The following is a 13,156-nucleotide window of genomic DNA, read 5'->3' on the forward strand; positions in this document are numbered from 1 at the left end:
TGTGCCCAGCTTTAGCCATGATTTCTAGGATCAGTTTTGGAGGGCTTTCCTTTCTCATTTTTTTTTGTTTGATCCCAAGTCCATCTCAGGCAGTGGCCTTTCTGTAACTTTCTATAACTCTCCATTCATTTATTATATTATAAGATAGGCTGTGAATATAGGAGGAAACAGACTTTCATGATCATGATTTCACATTCCTGTCATTGTTCCAGATGTGTATAAACCTCTCAGACCTTTGAGGCTTGGTTTAAGATAAGTCCTTTGAACAACCAGTAAAAATCATTAATGGAAATAAAGGAAATCAGCAGTTCTTTTTCTTCGTTAGGACATCTTGACCTTGATATGAATACTACTATGCTACTTGGTCTTGGATGAATGATACCAACTTTGACGTGGGCGCTTATGAAAATATTTTAAAGCATCATTTAAAAATTACCTATTTCACCATTCTAACTAAAGCAATAGCTTTCGTGTGTTAGTGGGTTTTTTTCTAATATCTGCTTATGCTCATTAAGTGCTTTCTGTTTGTCAGGCCCTTCTGCTAGTGCTCGGACTATAGAGTTGAATAAAATACAAAATTTTCCATCTACTAAGGGAGATAGAATATAACAAGTAGTTATAATGTACTGTGCTGGGAACTATAATGAAAGTGTTATTGGGGGCATGTATTGGTCAGGATTCTTAGTAGCAAACAACAGTATTCACTGTAGTTGGCTTAAGCAGAAAGGTAGTTTAACATCTGCTCTTGGATGTTACACAGATGGAAGTGAAGCAATCACGGACAATATTTCCATGAGAAATGGCCAGTCCCACTAAGGGGGCTCTTCTGGAGAAAATACCACTGCTGCCTTTACCAGCACAGGTAACGTCAGATACTGGACATCAGAAACTGTCCCATAACAGTCTTAGAACATGGGCTTATAATTTTCTTTACATTTTCTAGTGCAGTTAGATACAGTTAGCCCATTCATAATCTTTATATCCTTCATGCCCTTCATTGGTGTATAGCAGCTGCTACTGAATTTGAAAAAGGCCTGACTTTAATATGTACTTTACCTCGCGCAATCATAGGTGATTGATTGATTGATTTTGAGACAGAGTCTTGCTCTGTCGTCCCAGGCTAGAATTCAGTGGCACGATCTCGGCTTACTACAACCTCCGCCTCCCGGGTTCAAGCAATTCTCCCACCTCAGCCTCTCCAGTAGCTGGGATTACAGGCACCCACTATCATGCTCGGCTAATTTTTGTATTTTTGTAGAGACAGGATTTCACCATGTTGGCCAGGCTGGTCTTGAACTCCTGACTTCAGGTGATCTGCCTACTTCGGCCTCGCAAAGTGCTGGGATTACAGATGTGAACCACCATACCCAGCCAATAGGTGATTATTTAAAAAATTTTTCCAACAATGCATGCCACTGATTACCCGTATCTCATTCCCTAAGACAGAGATTGGGAAACTATGGCCTGCAGGCAAATTCCAGCCTACCACTTGTTTTTGTAAATAAAGTTTTATTGGAATACAGCCGTGTTCATTTTGTTTACACATTGTGTGTGGCTGCTTTTGCACTATAGTGGCAGAGTTGAGTAGTTGACACAGAGACCACAAAGCCTAAAGTACTTGTTGTCTTTAGGCTTGCTGTCTATCCATTTACAGAAAAAGCAGAAGAAATTTACCAGCCCCTTTGTAATGCTTATTAAATTCCGTCTGCCTTTTAAGTCCAGCAGGTGAGATAAATCAGTTTCTTTCAGACTTTTTGACTTTGAAAATAAGATGTGCAATTTATGACTCATGCATGCATATCATATATTATATGTAAATGAAACATTTTCTTCTTTTCATTCTATTCTATACTGTTGCGTGTTTTGAAAAATGTGCTAATCCCAGCTGGGCATGGTGGCTTATGCCTGTAATTCCAGCACTTTGGGAGGCCATGGCAGGCAGATCACTTAAGGCCAGGGGTTCGAGACCAGCCTGGCCAACATGGTGAAACCCCGTCTCTACTAAAACTACAAAAATTAGCTGGACGTGGTGGTGCGCACTTGTAATACCAGCTATTCGGGAGGCTGTGGAAGGAGAATTGCTTGAACCGGGGAGGTAGAGGTTACAGTGAGCTGAGATTGTGCTATTGCAATGCAGCCTGGGCGACAGAACAAGACTGTCTCTAAACAAAGAAAAATAAAAAATATGTAGTCCCAGTCTATTAAATTGATTTCATGACCCACAAATCAGTTGTAACCTATAGGTACATGAATAGGCATGTTCCATTCATGAGTTATCCAAGATCTGTTTCATTTCCTTGGGAGTTTTGTCTGCATTCCCTTCTGGTTTCCATTACTAAATCTGTCAGGGTTCTCAGGTACTACTAACAATAAGTGTCTACTCCAGCTGGTTTAAGCAGGAAAGCATTTCTTAAGAAAAACGTAGGGATCTTATCGAATCTTATAGAGGGCCAGATAACGGATCCTAGTGCTACCTAGATGGGAATTAAGCAGCAAATGAAATGCAGGTTGGGGAAAGCCATCTAACTACACCGTGAGACTTCCCTAGAGAAAACCCCATTGCTGCCCCTGTGACCCTAAGGTCTGGCTACCAGATACCCTGCAAGGTCAGCCCCGTAAGAACTCAGTCCCTGTGATTGTCTCACCAAAGCTTCTTGAAGGAGGGCTCTCCTGGCTCAGGAGCTCAGAGGCTGCTCAGGGCATTTCCACCTTTTGGAATCCTGCTTCATCTTCATCTTGCTGTTCTAAAAATCCTGATTTTTCTTCTCCTGTTTTATTTTCATTTTCTTCGGCTATCTACTTTGCTCCTTTCCTTCTCCTTTTCCTTTATCCTCATACTCATCTTGGTCATTTCTATCATCAGGTGGCGTAACTCAAGACTGAGGTCCCTGAACAGAGCTTAGAGCTCATTTCTTCCCACTTTCAGTTCACCTTCAATGGCTTCTCTAGCTTCTGCTCATTGAGGTTGTTGTCCAGCTTGTGTTTCTTGTGCACCTTCCAGTGCCGGGCACAGACTGGGCAGCACACCTTCTGGGCCAGGCCCGGGATTAAGGACGGGAGCAGGGCCCTAGAGACTGGGAGACTGTTCTTGGCTGACAGAGTGTGGCTTATGTTTCTCTTCACCATTTTTAGTGGCCAGACAGTGTGTTTGATATTTTGATTATTTCTATTATTTCACTATTATAAATAACTCTGCCTGTAATCCTAGCACTTTGGGAGGCTGAGGCTGGCAGATGGCCTGAGCCCAGGTGTTTGAGACCAGTCTGGGCAACATGGTGAACCCGTCTCTACAAAAAAAAAATACGAAATCGGCTGGGCATGGTGGCGCATGCCTGTAGTCCCAGCTATTCAGGAAGCTGAAGTGGGAGGATCACCTGAGGCTGGGAGGTGGAGGCTGCACCGTGATCATGCCACTGCACTGGAGCCTGGGTGACAGAGTGAGACCCTGTCTGAAAACAAAGCAGTAACTAACTCTGATATAAATGTCCCTCTTGTTTATAAGTCAATGTATGCACATTTTGTAGCGCTTGGTATGTATTGTCCAAAAGAACTTAAAAATAACTTGTTGTATTTTTTCTTTTTGTGGAAGTAATGCTATATTTTATTATAAAATACTAATTGAAAATACCAATAAGAAAATAAAAATTACCTGCAGTGTCATCATCCTGATATACTACTGATTAATAGTTTCTTCCATTTTTTTCTACTTTCCATTTTACAAACATGAGCCCCTTCTATATATAGAGGCTCACCTTAACATTAAAGTGAGACTCTTTTTTTTTTTTTTTTTGAGATGAAGTCTCACTCTGTCGCCCAGGCTGGAGTACAGTGGCACAACCTCTGCCTCCCAGGTTCAAGCAGTTCTCTTGCCTCTGCCTCCCGAGTAGCTGGGATTACAGGCACCTGCCACTGCGCCTGGCTAATTTTTTGTAATTTTAGTAGAGACAGGGTTTCACCATCTTGGCCAGGCTGGTCTTGAGCTCCTGTGATCCACCCACCTCGGCCTCCCAAAGTGCTGGGATTACAGGCGTGAGCCACCGTGCCCAGCCCTTATGTGACGTTTTTTTAATGTCATCAGATATTCTTTGATGGTATTACTTATTGTGACTGTGTAATATTCCATTCTGTAGATCTACCAAAGTTTATTTAACTACTCCCTAATTGTGGACTTTAAGGATTTTCAGTTTTACAGGGTTCTGAATAGTGCTGAAGTGAATAAGTTTAAGTCAAGTCTTTGCACACACATCTATAGTGGTTTCTTTTGGAGACATTCTTAGATGTGAAATGAGTGGGTCAGAGAGCATTTACATTTTTTAATTAAGAAACTTTATTTTTTTAGACCAGTTGTAGTTTCCCAGTGAAACAGCACAGTACAGAGAGGTCCCATATACCCTGTACATTTTTAAGGATTCCAGCACATATTGTCAAATTGCCCTTTAGGAATGTTGTACCATTTTCCATTTTCACCTACATTTTCTCATATTTCCACAACACTGAGAAGTATCATTTAAAAGAAATCTTGATAAGGCACATGTCTAGTAGAATATCTATTCCAGTCAAGGTAAGACTAAATTTTCTTTCTCCTGAAATGTATGTTTACATTATTCAGTCTGTTATTATTTATTTTGGTTGGTGATCACACAATTCCACCAGCCTTCCTTCTTTCGCCAATGTAACAAAAATTATAAAAGTAATACATAGACACAAAAATAAACACTCCAGAACAGAAAAATATAGTGATGAAAGTAAAAAAAAAATCCTCACTTGCTTTAGCCAGGCCTTCTGAAAGCTGTTTTTTACTTTAATGGTTTTTCATAATTGTGGTAGTTACCTCCAAAACTGTAAATAAAATGTACATAAACATGTGATTTTTATTTTTATTTTTTGTTATTTTATTTTTTTATTTTATTTATTTATTTTTTTGAGTTGGAGTTTCACTCTTGTCCAGGCTGGAGTGCAGTGGCGTGATCTTGGCTTACTGCAGCCCTGCCTCCCGGGTTCAAGAGATTCTCCTGCCTCAGCCTCCCAAGTAGCTGGGATTATAGGCATGCACCACCATGACAGGCTAATTTTGTGTTTTTAATGGAGACAGGGTTTCACCATGTTGGTCAGGCTGGTCTTGAACTCCTGACCTCAAGTGATCACACCTATGGCAGGTGTGAACCTTGCCATATCTCACACTCCCTGTGTAATCCTGCTGTCCAGAGATACACAATTTGGTATATTGTATATACTTTCAGAGATTTAAATGTAGGCTGGGCTCAGTGGCTCACACCTGTAATCCCAGCACTTTGGGAGGCCAAGGCATGAGGATTACTTGAGACCAGAAGTTCGAGACCAGCCTGGCAACATAGTGAGACCCTGTCTCCACAAAAAATGAAAATATTAGCCAGGAATGGTGGTGCGTGTCTGTAGTCCTAGTTATTCCAGCGGCTGAGTTGTGGGAGAATCACTTGAGACTAGAAGTTTGAGGTTACAGTGAGCTGTGATGATATCACTGTACTCCTGCCTGAGTTACAGTGCAAGACCCTGTCTCGAATGAATGAATAAATATAGCAGTAACAACAAGACATGGACTATGAGCCAGGTACTATGCATTGTCTCATTAAATCCTCATAGTGTCTGAGATGGGGGCCCCTGTTTACTAAAACGTAAACTTGAACCTTATGGCTAACTGGTGACTTGCTTAAACATTTCCAGTATTTGCTATTATAAGTTGTATGCAATAAATAAGATGTATCTAATTATCTGTTCTTGTGTGATCATCTCCATTTAATACATTTCCACAACTAGGATGGTTTGGTTTAAAAAGTGCACATTTAAACTATTTAAACTTTTTTTTTTTTTTTTTGAGACGGAGTCTCGCTCTGTCGCCCAGGCTGGAGTGCAGTGGCCTGATCTCAGCTCACTGCAAGCTCTGCCTCCCGGTTTCACGCCATTCTCCTGCCTCAGCCTCCCGAGTAGCTGGGACTACAGGCGCCCGCCAACACGCCCGGCTAATTTTTTTGTATTTTAGTAGAGACAGGGTTTCACCGTGTTAGCCAGGATGGTCTCGATCTCCTGACCTCGTGATCCGCCCGTCTCGGCCTCCCAAAGTGCTGGGATTACAGGCTTGAGCCACCGCGCCCGGCCCGGGTATTTAAACTTTTGATTCCTTTTGAGAGAGGCAGTTTAGAGTGTGGACTTTGTCGTCACACATACCAGTATTTAGATTCCGATTGCCACTTACTGGCCGCTCGCTAAAATGAAACTGTACATCAGTTTGCCTATCTCTAAAGTGGAAGGATAACAGAAACCTCATATGGCTGTGAAGATTAAATGAGATGCTGCTGCAGTGTCCCTGGCTAGTGTGCACCACCTGGGAAGCATGGCATCCAAGACAGACCAGGCCCCTCATCTCACAGAACTGATATTTTAATGTGGGACAGGAGGAGGCAGCAGTGAAAGGCGGTAAAGAAATTAATGAACAACAAAAAAAGTGGTGCTGTATGGACACTTAAACAGAAAGTGATGTGATAGGTAGATGGGTGGTTATTTTAGGTTGGGTGGCTTGGGAAAGTTTTTCTGAAAAAGTGACATCTCAGCTAAGGTCTCAATGATAAGAATAGTTTTATAATTCAAAAATTTCTAGAAATAAAAACATGGGATCAAACATTACATGCTTTAGGCCAGGCACAGTGGCTCACGCCTGTAATTCCAGTACTTCAGGAGGCCGAGGCCAGGAGTTCAAGACCAGACTGGCCAACATGGTGAAACCCCATCTGTGCTAAAAATATAAACATTAGCCAGATGTGGTGATGCAGGCCTGTAATCTCAGTTGCTTGGGAGGCTAAGGCAGGAGAATTGCTTGAACCCAGGAGGCAGAGGTTGCAGTGAGCTGAGATCGCGCTCTCACTACAGCCTATGTAATAGAGTGAAACTCTAATAATAATAATAATAATAATAACAACAACAACAACAAAGTGACCTGAAGAAATTTCTAAATAATTTACATTCTATGTATAGACACGCCTCTTTTTCTTTACCATGACCAGAACTTTTTTCCTAATGTTAAAAAAAAAGTGGGGTTGTACGAAGATTGTGTTAGGGACCTTTTAATGAGCTTTACTGACAGGGGGAAAAGACAAGAAAACATGTAAGTCCCTTTTAGGAATCTCTTCTATTTCCTCTCGCCATGTTAACTGTCTACCATCACCCATTGTACTATAAACCTTTGTCTTCACTTTACTGGCCTTTTTCTCTACACCATATCCTGCCTGCGTTATAGGACTGGAAGCTGCCAACATGCGTGTTAACTAACAAGCACTTTTTCGTCTTTGGAATTAGGCAATGCCTGGGTCAGGGGAGATGCAAGATTCAGATCAGCAATGCTTTTGCTGTAAACACAAGGCAGCTTTTAGAGTAGACTGGTTTTTCCAAACACATTCATTGGCAAGGCTGTAACACCTTCTGTGAGTTAAAACTGCAGAAGGCTCTGCACATGGGTTTGTTACAGTTGAGCCTTTTTCCTGTATGGCATGCAATGGGCGCGTTGGGCATTGGTAAACACTGTACACTACCATTGCTTCTCCCCAGAATTCATAGGTAATAAGACCTCTTTTGTTTGTAATGCATATATGATTACACATTGTTTGTGGATCTGTTCTGAAAGCCTTTAATCATCGTATGTAAATTGCACTGTAAGAAACGTTCTCTTTGTAGGTCTTGAGCAGGCCTCAGCATCTTTACAACAATATACATGTTTTTGTTTGTTTGTTGTGAGACGGGGTCTCGCTCTGTCGCCCAGGCTGGAGTGCAGTGGCACAATCTCAGCTCATTACAACTTCTTTCAAGCAATTCTCCTGCCTCAGCCTCCCTAGTAGCCGGGATTGCAGGTGCCCACCACCACACCCAGCTAATTTTTTTGTGTGTTTAGTAAAGACAGGGTTTCACCATGTTGGTCAGGCTGGTCTCGAACTCCTGACCTCAAATGATCCACCTGCCTTGGCCTCCCAAAGTGCTGGGATTCAGGCATGAGCCACTTTGCCAGGTCAATATGCATGTTAAATTACAGACATCATCCAGTTACTGTTTTGTTCATGTATGGGGCAAGTGTATATTTTTATATAACATACATGTATTATAATCTAATTTCTGATTCAAGCCTTAAAGAAAATATGTAGTTCAAACTTGGAAATAAATGGATTAAAAGTCACTTGTTCTTAAAATGTGGTTTCTTTTTATAATCTTTTAAAATTCAGCAACTTAAATAAAACATCCTGAGGGCAACATGTGTTAGTGAGGGGGACTGGGGGTGGCGTGGGGAGGGAGTGTGTTTGATGAAATTGTCCAGGAGCAAAGCACCACTTACTTGAAGCCCAGAGATTTGTCATCCAAATATGTGCAGATTGCTGGTGCTATAAATAGTTTGAACTCAAGTAAACAGCCTCTTCCCCCTAACTGCTGCTTGGCCATTATTCAGATGCCAGCACAGACTGAGGAGCATCTCACACCAGGCTTAAGGCTCTTGTGCCCAAATTTTGGGCTGCTTCTCTTGTGGGGAGAGCTTCAGCTACCCTGACTTGAGATGACTGAGGGTCACATGTTCACCCTCTTTAGTTATCCCGTGTTTGGCTCCCACCCCTATGCAACCTGATGTACGGTTTCATAAACATGCCTCTGCTCTGATGAGTAGCACTGTTCTAAGAAGATTCCCAGCAACTATTAAAAAGCCCTGGGGCCCCATGGCTGTTGACTGAAGTAGATTTAGGAAGCACAGAAGTTCTTTTTTCAGGGCAGAGGCACGCATGTCTCATTTCTTTCTTTGGAACTAAGTAGAGTGGCACTGGTTGTCAGAACTGCTGCAGACTGCCTGTGCCAGCAACTCATCTGCTCTGTGCCAGGCAGGCAGGCTGCTGACATTTCAAGAATCCCTTTGAGGACTCAAGCAACATGCTGTCATTAGAACAACTGAGGACATTCCGTGGTTTATTAGTATATTTCCTTTGGAAAAAATGTCCCCCCCGCCGTTTTTTAAATTCCTGCTTCGGCTGCATTGCTGCATTCATGTACAGTGACTCCTATGACAAATGCCCATGAGGGGATTATGACTGATTTAACATTTTGTTGTTGAGGGGAAATAAGGAATGGTAGAAGAAATACTAGATTAAGGATCAGGAGCCTGGATTCTTGCACAAGTTACCTAACTTTTCTTAGGTTTGATTTCTTCATTTGTCAAGTAAAGATAGTCATGTCCCTCCTGTTTCTTGTGGTTGATGAGAAAATTTATGTAAAGGTACTTTCTGGACTATACCAAATAAATGGAATGCAAAGGAGAAGTAGAGTAATGGAAGGAGCTTGGTGTTTGAGTCTCACAGGCCTAGCCCACACTGTGATCTCAAGCAAATGGCTAATGTCTCTCAGCCTCAACCTTTTCATCTGTAAAATGGGAATATCTATACTTGCCTTGCAGGAATGTTAGAAGGATTAGAAATAACATATGTAAAGCACTGACACATAGCAAACAGTTGTCTAATAGCAATAATTGTTATTATTACACTTAATGTGGAGATATTCACTCTGGGTGATTTGGGATTCTAAACCTGAGAAAGTATTCAGTTTATAGATGTAGAGATTAGCAAAAGGCCCTGCTAGTAACTGATAGTAGCAACTGATAATAGCTACCTTTAAAAAATCCAAGTAATACACGAATATGACTTTTTAAAAAATCTCTGAGTCCAGAAAAGCATCTGTCTCCTGCTTACCTCCTCACCCTGAGGCAGCCATTTTATTTTTCTGCTTTTACTTCTTTTGGTGGTTATTCTATTTCTCTAAATCATATTACTCCCATTTCCTTTTTTAAATGAATTTTGTTTTTGTCAGAAAGGTACATGCAAATAGTTTGCCTTAAGTCTTTTTTAAGGTCAAATATCATAAAAGATTTATAATAAAAACCATCTGTTCCTTGCCCCCACTCATTTTTTACCCTTCCTCCTATCCTGCTCCCAAGAGCATACACTTTTGATCCTTTTAGGTGTTTGATCTAGCATTTATCTCTCTATATCTAAATAATATGCTTATTGAGATACTTGGGTTTTTTTTTTAAATTGTATTACAGAAATTTTCAAACATGTATGAAACTAGAAAGAATAGTATAATTAATCCTCATGTACCACCCATTACCCGGCTTCAAAAATCAACAACCTGTGACCAGTCTTGTTTCATGTGTGCTGGTAGCCATTTTCCCCTGCCACTAGATTATTTTGGAGTAAATTCTAGACATCATTTTATCAGTAATTACTTTAGCCTTTTTTTTTTTTTTTGCAACAGAGTCTTACTCTGTTGCCCAGGCTGGAGTGTAGTGGTGCAATCTCGGCTCACTGCAACCTCCACCTCCCTGGTTCAAGCAATTCTCCTGTCTCAGCCTCCCAAGTAGCTGGGACTACAGGCACACGCCACCACGCCCGGCTAATTTTTTTATTTTTAGTAGAGATGGGGTTTTACCATATTAGGCTGGTCTTGAACTCCTGACCTGAGGTGATCTACCTGCCTTGGCCTCCCAATGTGTTAGGGTTACAGGCATGAGCTACTGTGCCCAGCCTAGCATGTACTTTTAAGAGAATAAGGACTCCTTTTAAAATATAACCACATTACTATCACACATAAAATAGTAATCTTTTATTATTAGCAGTGATCTCCATATTTTTTTAGTTCCAATCAGATCCAAACAAGGACCTCACATTACCATACTGTTTTTTCTTGACTCATCAATTTTTTGTTTGTTTTTGAGATAGTCTCGCTTTGTTGCCCAGGCTGGAGTGCAGTGGCACCATCTCAGCTCACTGTAACCTCCACCTCCCAAGGTTCAAGTAGTTCTCCTGCCTCAGCCTCCCAAGTACCTGGGATTACAGGCATGTGCCACCATGCCTGGCTAATTTTTGTATTTTTATTTTTGAGACGGAGTCTGGCTGTCACCCAGGCTGGAGTGCAATGGCATGATCTCAGCTCACTGCAACCTCTGCATCCTGGGTTCAAACGATGCTCCTGCCTCTGCCTCCTGAGTAGCTGAGATTACAGGCACCTGCCACCATGCCCAGCTAATTTTTGTATTTTTAGTAGAGATGGGGTTTGCCATGTTGGCCAGGCTGGTCTTGAATCTTGAACTCCTGTCATGCAGTTAGTGTTCATCAGACATCCTGTCATGCTTTATTTGACCACTGACAATCAATAATAAAAGACTTCTTTAAGGGGTAGGTCTCAGTTTATCTGTTTGTCCCATAGGCCTCTGTCCTGCCTGGGAAGCTGCTGTGTACTAGAAGGGTACTAAGGTTCTAAGTGGAAGATCCTTTAGGGCACATAAGCAGGAGCAGCAGTTAGACTGAGGGCCCTTCACATGTTAGCATAAGGTGGCCAGTCTCTTATTAGAAGCCCTAGATCAATCCTAGGCAGTTCATTCAATTTATTTAAAGAGGCCTCCTGTCTTTGGCTGTGGTTCTACAAAGCTTTTGGGCCCTCTGTGTGCTGCAGGTATGGGATAGAGGAGCTGGTGGCACAGGACCTTCAGTGGATCCCTTCATTTTTTGGCCCTTCTGAATCTTCTCCACGCCTGCTGTCTTCAGGTCCAGAGCCTCCCTGGGGTCCCACAGGTTTCCTTGTCTCTCGTTTCCAATGGTATTTTCTTATCCTTGTGCTCCAGACTTCAGTTTCTGTCGTCATACCTCTCTGATCTGAACTTTTTCTATCTTCTGGAAATTATTTGAAATGAAATCCCTTGTTCTCCAATGATCCTTCTTTCAGCAAGAAGGCCCAATTTGTAGTTCAGAAGACATGGTGCTTTTTACAAAAAGTATGTTATTGTTTTACCATAAACTGGACTAAGTAGAGTGTGTGTGTGTTTAGAAAATATTTATTGAGTTTCCTATTTTATGGCAGGCACTCTTCTAGGCACTTGGGATAGATGTATTCAGTGAACCAGGGAGACATACTGTTGACCTTGTGGAGTTTACAGTCTGATGGGGAAACACATGGACCATGTACTTATAAATATGTTAAGGATTATGAGAAGAGACATAGGGGTACCATGAGACCATTACAGCAGGGGGAGCTAACATGGCTCAGAGAAAAGAGCGCCTTAGGGAAGTGACATTTAATCTGAAATCTGATGGCTGAGTAGGAGTTAACCAAAATAAGAGGGAAGAGCCCTTCAAATTTGTGTTTCAAAGTGCAGTAGCAAGTGAGAGTCTCAGACCAATAGAGAGTAGCAAGTGAGAGTCTCAAACCTTCTCCTGTTGGAGCACCAGGCTGTACTACCTCAGGATAGTCCCTTGCCTTCTCTGGATCTGGCATTCCTCACCCCTAAAATGAGGAGACCACATGCTCCTTTCAGCTGCAAAAATCAGTGAGTCCAAGACTGTTTAAAGTTAAGGTCACTGTTGAAGTGAAGGTCCATCTGTCCCAAAACAGCTGTAGTTGGAAACTTATCTCAAGCTAGTGGGAAGTGGTTTGAAAAAAGGCAGGGAGGGGACAATGTGATATCCTGTGAACCTGTCCAGTTTCTAGCCACATGATCACTGGGGTCAGGCTTCTCTTCTCCTTCCAGCTCTTCTTCAGACACACCAAATCAGCAGTCCAAAGGGGACCACAAAGTGGATCCTCAGGGCATCGAACCCTGAAGAAAAAGCAGCCATGTGTACTCCAAAACCAAAAAAAATACGTCCAGCAATGTCTTAGTCATCTTTTGTGGGTTTGATTCCCCGCCCCTCAAAAATGACTTAAGTTTCTGAATTCAAAACTGTGTGTGTGTGTGTGTGTGTGTGTGTGTGTGTGTGTGTGTGTGTGTTTTGAGACAGATTATTATTCTGTCACCCAGGCTGGAATGCTGTGGCATGATCTCAGCTCAGTGCAACCTTTGCCTCCCAGGTTCAAGCAATTCTCCTGCCTCAGCCTCATGAGTAGGTAGGAGCCTTATGAGTAGCTGGGACTACAGGTGTGCACCACCACACCCAGCTAATTTTTTTGTGTTTTTTAGTAGAGACGGGGTTTTACCATGTTGACCAGGCTGGTCTCGAACTCCTGACCTCAAGTGACCTGCCCACCTCAGCCTCCCAAAGTGCTGGGATTACAGGCGTCAGCCACCACGCTTGACCAAGAATATTGTGTTTTGTTTTTTTTTTTTTTT

The 13,156-nt window shown here is 42.0% G+C and overlaps 1 protein-coding gene across 7 annotated transcripts in view; it reads left to right on the plus strand.

Annotated features, from left to right (window-relative positions):
- The window catches only part of PKIG (cAMP-dependent protein kinase inhibitor gamma), a 103,705-nt gene that overhangs the window by 48,683 nt on the left and 41,866 nt on the right, over positions 1-13,156 (plus strand). Inside the window, exon 1 of one of the 7 annotated variants that reach the window (XM_023227854.2) lies at positions 843-862. The exons of the other annotated variants lie outside the window; for them this stretch is intronic. The gene's annotated coding sequence lies outside the window, so the exon portion shown is untranslated. Of the gene's footprint in view, positions 1-842; positions 863-13,156 lie in introns of those variants that run through there. 7 annotated transcript variants of the gene reach the window in all.

Source organism: Piliocolobus tephrosceles, chromosome 20, assembly GCF_002776525.5.
Source record: "Piliocolobus tephrosceles isolate RC106 chromosome 20, ASM277652v3, whole genome shotgun sequence".
NCBI classification, from domain to species: domain Eukaryota; kingdom Metazoa; phylum Chordata; class Mammalia; order Primates; family Cercopithecidae; genus Piliocolobus; species Piliocolobus tephrosceles.